General features: G+C 37.9%; 1 non-coding gene across 1 annotated transcript; it reads right to left on the reverse strand.

Annotated features, from left to right (window-relative positions):
- Window positions 1-1,265: 1,265 nt before the first annotated feature.
- On the reverse strand, window positions 1,266-1,373 carry LOC130970904 (small nucleolar RNA R71). The gene has a single exon (XR_009082150.1). It is a non-coding gene; the product is annotated as a small nucleolar RNA R71 (small nucleolar RNA).
- Window positions 1,374-6,945: the final 5,572 nt, after the last annotated feature.

Genomic DNA, 6,945 nt, shown 5'->3' on the forward strand with positions numbered 1-6,945 from the left:
AATTCAAAAATAAAAAAATATCTTTCCCTTTTTTCTCTCATAAATTTTGAAATTTTGGGTTGACTAAGTCAAAATTTTTTTTAATAAGTTGTTTCTTGTTAGTCAAGTCAAGATTTCAATTTTAAAAATCTTATCTTTTCAAATCTTTTTCAAAAATCAAATCTTTTTCATTTTTTATTATTATTTTCGAAAATTTAAAAAGTGATGTCAAAATCTTTTTCTTAATTTTATTTCATAATTTTCGAAAACTTTACTAACAATTAATGTGATTGATTCAAAAATTTGAAGTTTGTTACTTTCTTGTTAAGAAAGGTTCAATCTTTAAATTCTAGAATCATATCTTTTAGTTTCTTGTTAGTCAAGTAATCAATTTTAATTTTAAAAATCAAATCTTTCTAATTTCCTTTTCAAATCTTTTTTCAAAATAAATTTCAATCATATCTTTTTAAACATATCTTTTTCAAATCATATCTTTTTAAAAAATTTGATTTCAAAAATCTTTTCTAACTTCCTATCTTTTCCAAATTGATTTTCAAATCTTTTTCAACCAACTAATTGACTTTTTGTTTGTTTTACTATTTCTTATCTTTTTCAAAACCACCTAACTACTTTTCTCTCTCTTATTTTCGAAAATCACCAACCCTTTTTCAAAATTCTTTTTAATTAACTAAATGTTTTAAATTTTAATTTTATTCTATTTCTTCTCCTAATTTTCGAAACTAACATCATAAATAAAATAAAAAATAAAAATATTTCTCCTCTTTCTTCTTTTAATATTCGAATTCTCTCTTTCTCTCTCTCTCTCTCTCTCTCTCATCCCCTTCTATTTATTTATTTATCTACTAACATTTCTCTTCTACTCATGATCCGAACCCAATAACAATGGTGGACGTGCAAAGAAGATGCTTGGTGACTTTACTGCACCAAATTCCAACTTACATGGAAGAAGCATCTCAATCCTTGCCATTGGAGCAAACAATTTTGAGCTAAAGTCTCAATTAGTTTCTCTGATGCAACAGAATTGCAAGTTTTATGTACTTTTATCAGAAGATCCTTTTCAGTTCTTAACTGAATTCTTGCAGATCTGTGATACTGTTAAGACCAATGGGGTTGATCCCAAGGTCTACAGGCTTATGCTTTTCCCTTTTGCTGTAAGAGACAGAGCTAGAGTATGGTTGGACTCTCAACCTAAAGATAGCCTAAACTCTTGGAATAAGCTGGTCACGGCTTTCTTAGTCAAGTTCTTTCTTCCTCAAAAGCTTAGCAAGCTTAGAGTGGATGTTCAAACCTTCAGACAGAAAGAAGGTGAATCCCTCTATGAAGCTTGGGAGAGATACAAGCAATTGACCAAAAAGTATCCTTCTGACATGCTTTCAGAATGGACCATCCTGGATATATTCTATGATAGTCTGTCTGAATTATCTAAGATGTCATTGGACCATTCTGCAGGTGGATCTAGTCACCTAAAGAAAACGCCTGCAGAAGCTCAGGAACTCATTGACATGGTTGCAAATAACCAGTTCATGTACACTTTGAAAGGAATCCTGTGAGTAATGGGACGCCTCAGAGGAAGGGAGTTCTTGAAATTGATGCTCTGAATGCCATATTGGCTCGAAACAAAATGTTGACGCAGCAAGTCAACATGATTTCTCAGAGTCTGAATGGGTTGCAAAATGCATCCAACGGTACTAAAGAAGCATCTTCTGAAGAAGAAGCTTATGATCTTGAGAACCCTACAATGGCAGAGGTGAATTACATGGGTGAAGCCTATGGAAACACCTATAATCCCTCATGGAGAAATCATCCCAATTTCTCATGAAAGGATCAACAAAAGCCTCAACAAGGCTTTAATAATGGTGGAAGAAACAGGTTTAGCAATAGCAAACCTTTTCCATCATCCTCTTAGCAACAGACAGAGAATTCTGAGCACAGCCCCTCTAGCTTAGCAAATATAGTCTCTGATCTATCTAAGGCCACTCTAAGTTTCATGAATGAAATAAGGTCCTCCATTAGAAATTTGGAGGCACAAGTGGGCCAGCTGAGTAAAAAAGTCACTGAAACTCCTCCTAGTACTCTCCCAAGCAATACAGAAGAGAATCCCAAAAGAGAGTGCAAGGCCATAACTGTGAGCAACATGGCCGAACCTGGAGAGAGTGGAAAGGACGTGAATCCCAGTGAGGAAGACCTCTTGCGACATCCTCTGGACAAAAAGGAGTTTCCAATTGAGGAATCTAAGGAATTTGAGGTTCACCTAGAGACCATAGAGATTCCATTGAGCCTCCTTTTACCATTCATGAGCTCTGATGACTATTCATCTTCTGAAGAAGATGAAAACATTGTTGAAGGACAAGTTGCCCAATATTTAGGAGCAATCATGAAGCTGAATGCCAAGCTATTTGGTAATGAGACTTGGGAGGATGAGCCTCAATTTCTCATTAATGAACTGAATACCTGGATTTAGCACACTTTAGCTCAAAAGAAACAGGATCCTGGTAAATTCCTAATTCCCTGTACCATAGGCACCATGACCTTTTAAAAGGCTCTGTGTGACCTGGGGTCAGGCATAAACTTAATGCCACTCTTTGTAATGGAGAAACTGGAAATCTTTGAGGTACAGGCTGCCAAATTCTCATTAGAGATGGCAGACAAATCCATGAAAAAGGCTTATGGACAGGTAGAGGACGTGCTAGTGAAGGTTGAAGGCCTTTACATCCCTGCTAATTTCATAATCCTAGACATTGGAAAAGATGAGGATGAATCCATCATCCTTGGCAGACCTTTTCTAGCCACAGCAAAAGCTGATATTGATGTGGACAGATGAGAGTTAATCCTTCTATTGAATGAAGACTACCTTGTGTTTAAAACTCAAGGATCTTCCTCTGTAACCATGGAGAGGAAGCATGAAAAGCCTCTCTAAATACAGAGTCAAACAGAGCCCCCACAGTCAAACTCTAAGTTTGGTGTTGGGAGGCCACAACCAAACTCTAAGTATGGTGTTGAACCCCCACATTCAAACTCTAAGTTTGGTGTTGGGAGGTCCTAACAATGCTCTGAACATCTGTGAGGCTCCATGAGAGCTTACTGTCAAGCTATTGACATTAAAGAAGCGCTTATTGGGAGGCAACCCAATTTTATTTATCTATGTATTTTCCTTTTTTAGGTTGATGATCATGTGATGTCACAAAAACAACTGCAAAAATTTAAGAAAAATAAAAACAGCATTAAAAATAGCACACCCTGGAGGAGAGACTTACTGGCGTTTAAACGCCAGTAAAGGTAGCAGAATGGGCGTTTAACGCCCAGTCTGGCACCATTCTGGGCGTTAAATGCCAGAAACAAGTACCAGGCTGGCGTTAAATACGAGAAATAGGCTACAATCTGGCGTTAAATGCCAGAAATAGGTTGCATCCTGGCGTTTAACGCCAGGAAAGGAATAAAAGCTCGCATTTAACGCCAGAAACAAGTAGTAGTCTGGCGTTAAACGCCAGGATTGCACTGTAAGGGCGTTTAGACACCTAATAGGAGCAGGGATGATAAATCCTTGACCCCTCAGGATCTGTGGACACCACAGGATCCCCACCTACCCCACCTCTCTCTATCTCCCTCCATCTCCTCCATTTTCTTCTTCTTCCCCTTCTTTCTTTCTTCTTTTGCTCGAAGACAAGCAAACCTTTTAAGTTTGGTGTGGTAAAAGCATTGCTTTTTGTTTTTCCATAACCATTTATGGCACCTAAGGCCGGAGAAACCTCTAGAAAGAGGAAAGGGAAGGCAAAAGCTTCCACCTCCGAGTCATGGAAGATGAAAAGATTCATCTCAAAGGTCCATCAAGACCACCTCTATGAAGTTGTGGCCAAGAAAAAGGTGATCCCAATGCAATTCAGCTAGAATTGTCATAGAGGAAGACATCCTCGTTGAAGAGGACAAGCCCATCACTAAGAAAAGGATGGAGCAAATAAGAGAGCCCATTCATGGATCTCAACAAGAGCATGAGGAAGATCCTCATAAAGAATTCCTTGAGATGCCTCAAGGGATGCAATTTCCTCCACACAACTATTGGGAATAACTCAACACCTCCTTGGAAGGCTTGAGTTACAACATGAACCAACTAAGGGTAGAGCACCAAGAGCACTCCATCATTCTCCATGAGATTAGAGAAGATCAAAGAGCTATGAGGAATGAGCAACAAAGGAAAGAAAGAGACATAGAGGAGCTTAGGCGCTCTATTGGTTCTTCAAGAGGAAGACGCCACCCTCACTAAGGTGGACTCACTCCTTAATCTCCTTGTCTATTTATTTTTCTGTTTTCAGTTTTTATGCTTATTGTGTCATCTATGTTTGTGTCTTCATTACATGATCATTAGTGTCAAGTGTCTATGTCTTAAAGCTATGAATAATTCCATGAACCCTTCACCTCTCTTAAATGAAAAATGTTCTTAATTACAAAAGAACAAGAAGTACTTGGATTTCAAATTTTATCTTGAAATTAGTTTAATTATTTTGATGTGGTGGCAATACTTTTTGTTTTCTGAATGAATGCTTGAACAGTGTATATTTTTGATAGTGAAGTTTATGAATGTTAAAATTGTTGGCTCTTGAAAGAATGATGAACAAAGAGAAATGTTATTGATAATCTGAAAAATCATGAAATTGATTCTTGAAGCAAGAAAAAATAGTGAAAAAGAAAAAAAGTAGCGAAAAAATGGCGAAAAAAAGAGAAAGAAAAAGAAAAGGAAAGCAGAAAAAGCCAGTAGCCTTTTAAACCAAAAGGCAAGGGTAAAAAGGATCTAAGGCTTTGAGCATTACTGGATAGGAGGGCCCAAGGAAATAAAATCCAGGCCTAAGCGGCTAAATCAAGCTGTCCCTAACCATGTGCTTGTGGCATGAAGGTCCAAGTGAAAAGCTTGAGACTGAGTGGTTAAAGTCATGATCCAAAGCAAAAAGAGTGTGCTTAAGAGCTTTGGACACCTCTAATTGGGGACTTTAGCAAAGCTGAGTCACAATCTGAAAAGGTTCACCCAGTTATGTGTCAGTGGCATTTATGTATCCGGTGGTAATACTGGAAAACAAAGTGCTTAGGGCCACGACCAAGACTCATAAAGTAACTGTGTTCAAGAATCAACACACTAAACTAGGAGAATTAATAACACTATCCAAAATTCTGAGTTCCTATAGATGCCAATCATTCTGAATTTCAAAGGATAAAGTGAGATGCCAAAACTGTTTAGAAGCAAAAAGCTACAAGCCCCGCTAATCTAATTAGAGCTAAGTTTCATTGATACTGTGGGATTCATTGTATATTCTCTTCTTTTTATCCTATTTGATTTTCAGTTGCTTGGAGACAAGCAACAATTTAAGTTTGGTATTGTGATAAGCGGATAATTTATACGCTTTTTGGCATTGTTTTTACATAGTTTTTGGTATGATTTAGTTACTTTTTAGTATATTTTTATTAGTTTTTAAGCAAAATTCACATTTTTGAACTTTACTATGAGTTTGTGTGTTTTTCTGTAATTTTAGGTATTTTCTGGCTGAAATTGAGGGACCTGAGCAAAAATCTGATTCAGAGGCTGATAAAGGACTGCAGATGCTATTAGATTCTGACCTTCCTGCACTCGAAATGGAAATTTTGGAGCTACAGAAGTTCAAATGGCGCGCTCTCAACTGAGTTGGAAAGTAGACATCCAGGGCTTTCCAGCAATATATGATAGTTTATACTTTGCCTGAGTTTAGATGACGCAAACTGGCATTTAATGCCAGCTTTCTGCCTTATTATGGCGTTAAACGCCAGAAATAAGTTGCAAAGCAGAGTCAAACACCAGAAATAAGTTACAAACTGGCGTTCAACTCCAAGGAAGACCTCTACATGTGAAAGCTTCAATGCTTAGCCCAAGAACACATCAAGTGGGCCCGGAAGTGGATTTCTGCATCAGTTACTCATTTCTGTACCCCTAGTAACTAGTCTAGTATAAATAGGACTTTTTACTATTGTATTTTCATCTTGGTATCTATCTTTGATCAATTTATGCGATCTTAGACATTGGGGGCTGGCCTCACGGCCATTCCTGGACCTCTATCACTTATGTACTTTCAACGGTGGAGTTTCTACACACCATAGATTAAGGGTGTGGAGCTCTGCTGTTCCTTGAGTATTAATACAATTACTATTGTTCTTCTATTCAATTCATGCTTATTCTTATTCTAAGATGTTCACTCGCACTTCAACATGATGAATGTGATGATCCGTGACACTCATCACCATTCTCACTTATGAACGCGTGCCTGACAAACACTTCCGTTCTACCTGCGAAAGCTAGAGTGTGTATCTCTTGGATTCTTGGTCCACGACGCATGGTTGCATCTCCTAACAACAGAGCCTTCCATTCCGTGAGATCAGAGTCTTTGTGGTATAAGCTAGAATCCATTGGCAACATTCTTGAGATCCGGAAAGTCTAAACTTTGTCTGTGGTATTCCGAGTAGGATCTGGGATGGGATGACTGTGACGAGCTTCAAACTCGCGACTGTAGGGTGTGGTGACAGACGCAAAAGGATAGTAAATCATATTCCTAGACAATTGAGAACCAACAGCTGATTAGCCATGTGGGAAACCGTAGAGGACCTTTTTCACTGAGAGGATGGGAAGTAGCCATTGACAACGGTGACGCCCTACATACAGCTTGCCATAGAAAGGAGTATGAAGGATTGGATGAAGGCAGTAGGAAAGCAGAGATTCAAGAAGGATAAAGCATCTCCATACACTTATCTGAAATTTCCACCAATGAATTACATAAGTATCTCTATCTTTATTTTACGTCTATTTATCTTTTAATTATTAAAACTCTATAACCATTTGAATCCACCTGACTGAGATTTACAAGGTGACCATAGCTTGCTTCAAGCCGACAATCTCTGTGGGATCGACCCTTACTCACGTAAGGTTTATTACTT

Source organism: Arachis stenosperma, chromosome 3, assembly GCF_014773155.1.
Source record: "Arachis stenosperma cultivar V10309 chromosome 3, arast.V10309.gnm1.PFL2, whole genome shotgun sequence".
Lineage (NCBI taxonomy): Eukaryota > Viridiplantae > Streptophyta > Magnoliopsida > Fabales > Fabaceae > Arachis > Arachis stenosperma.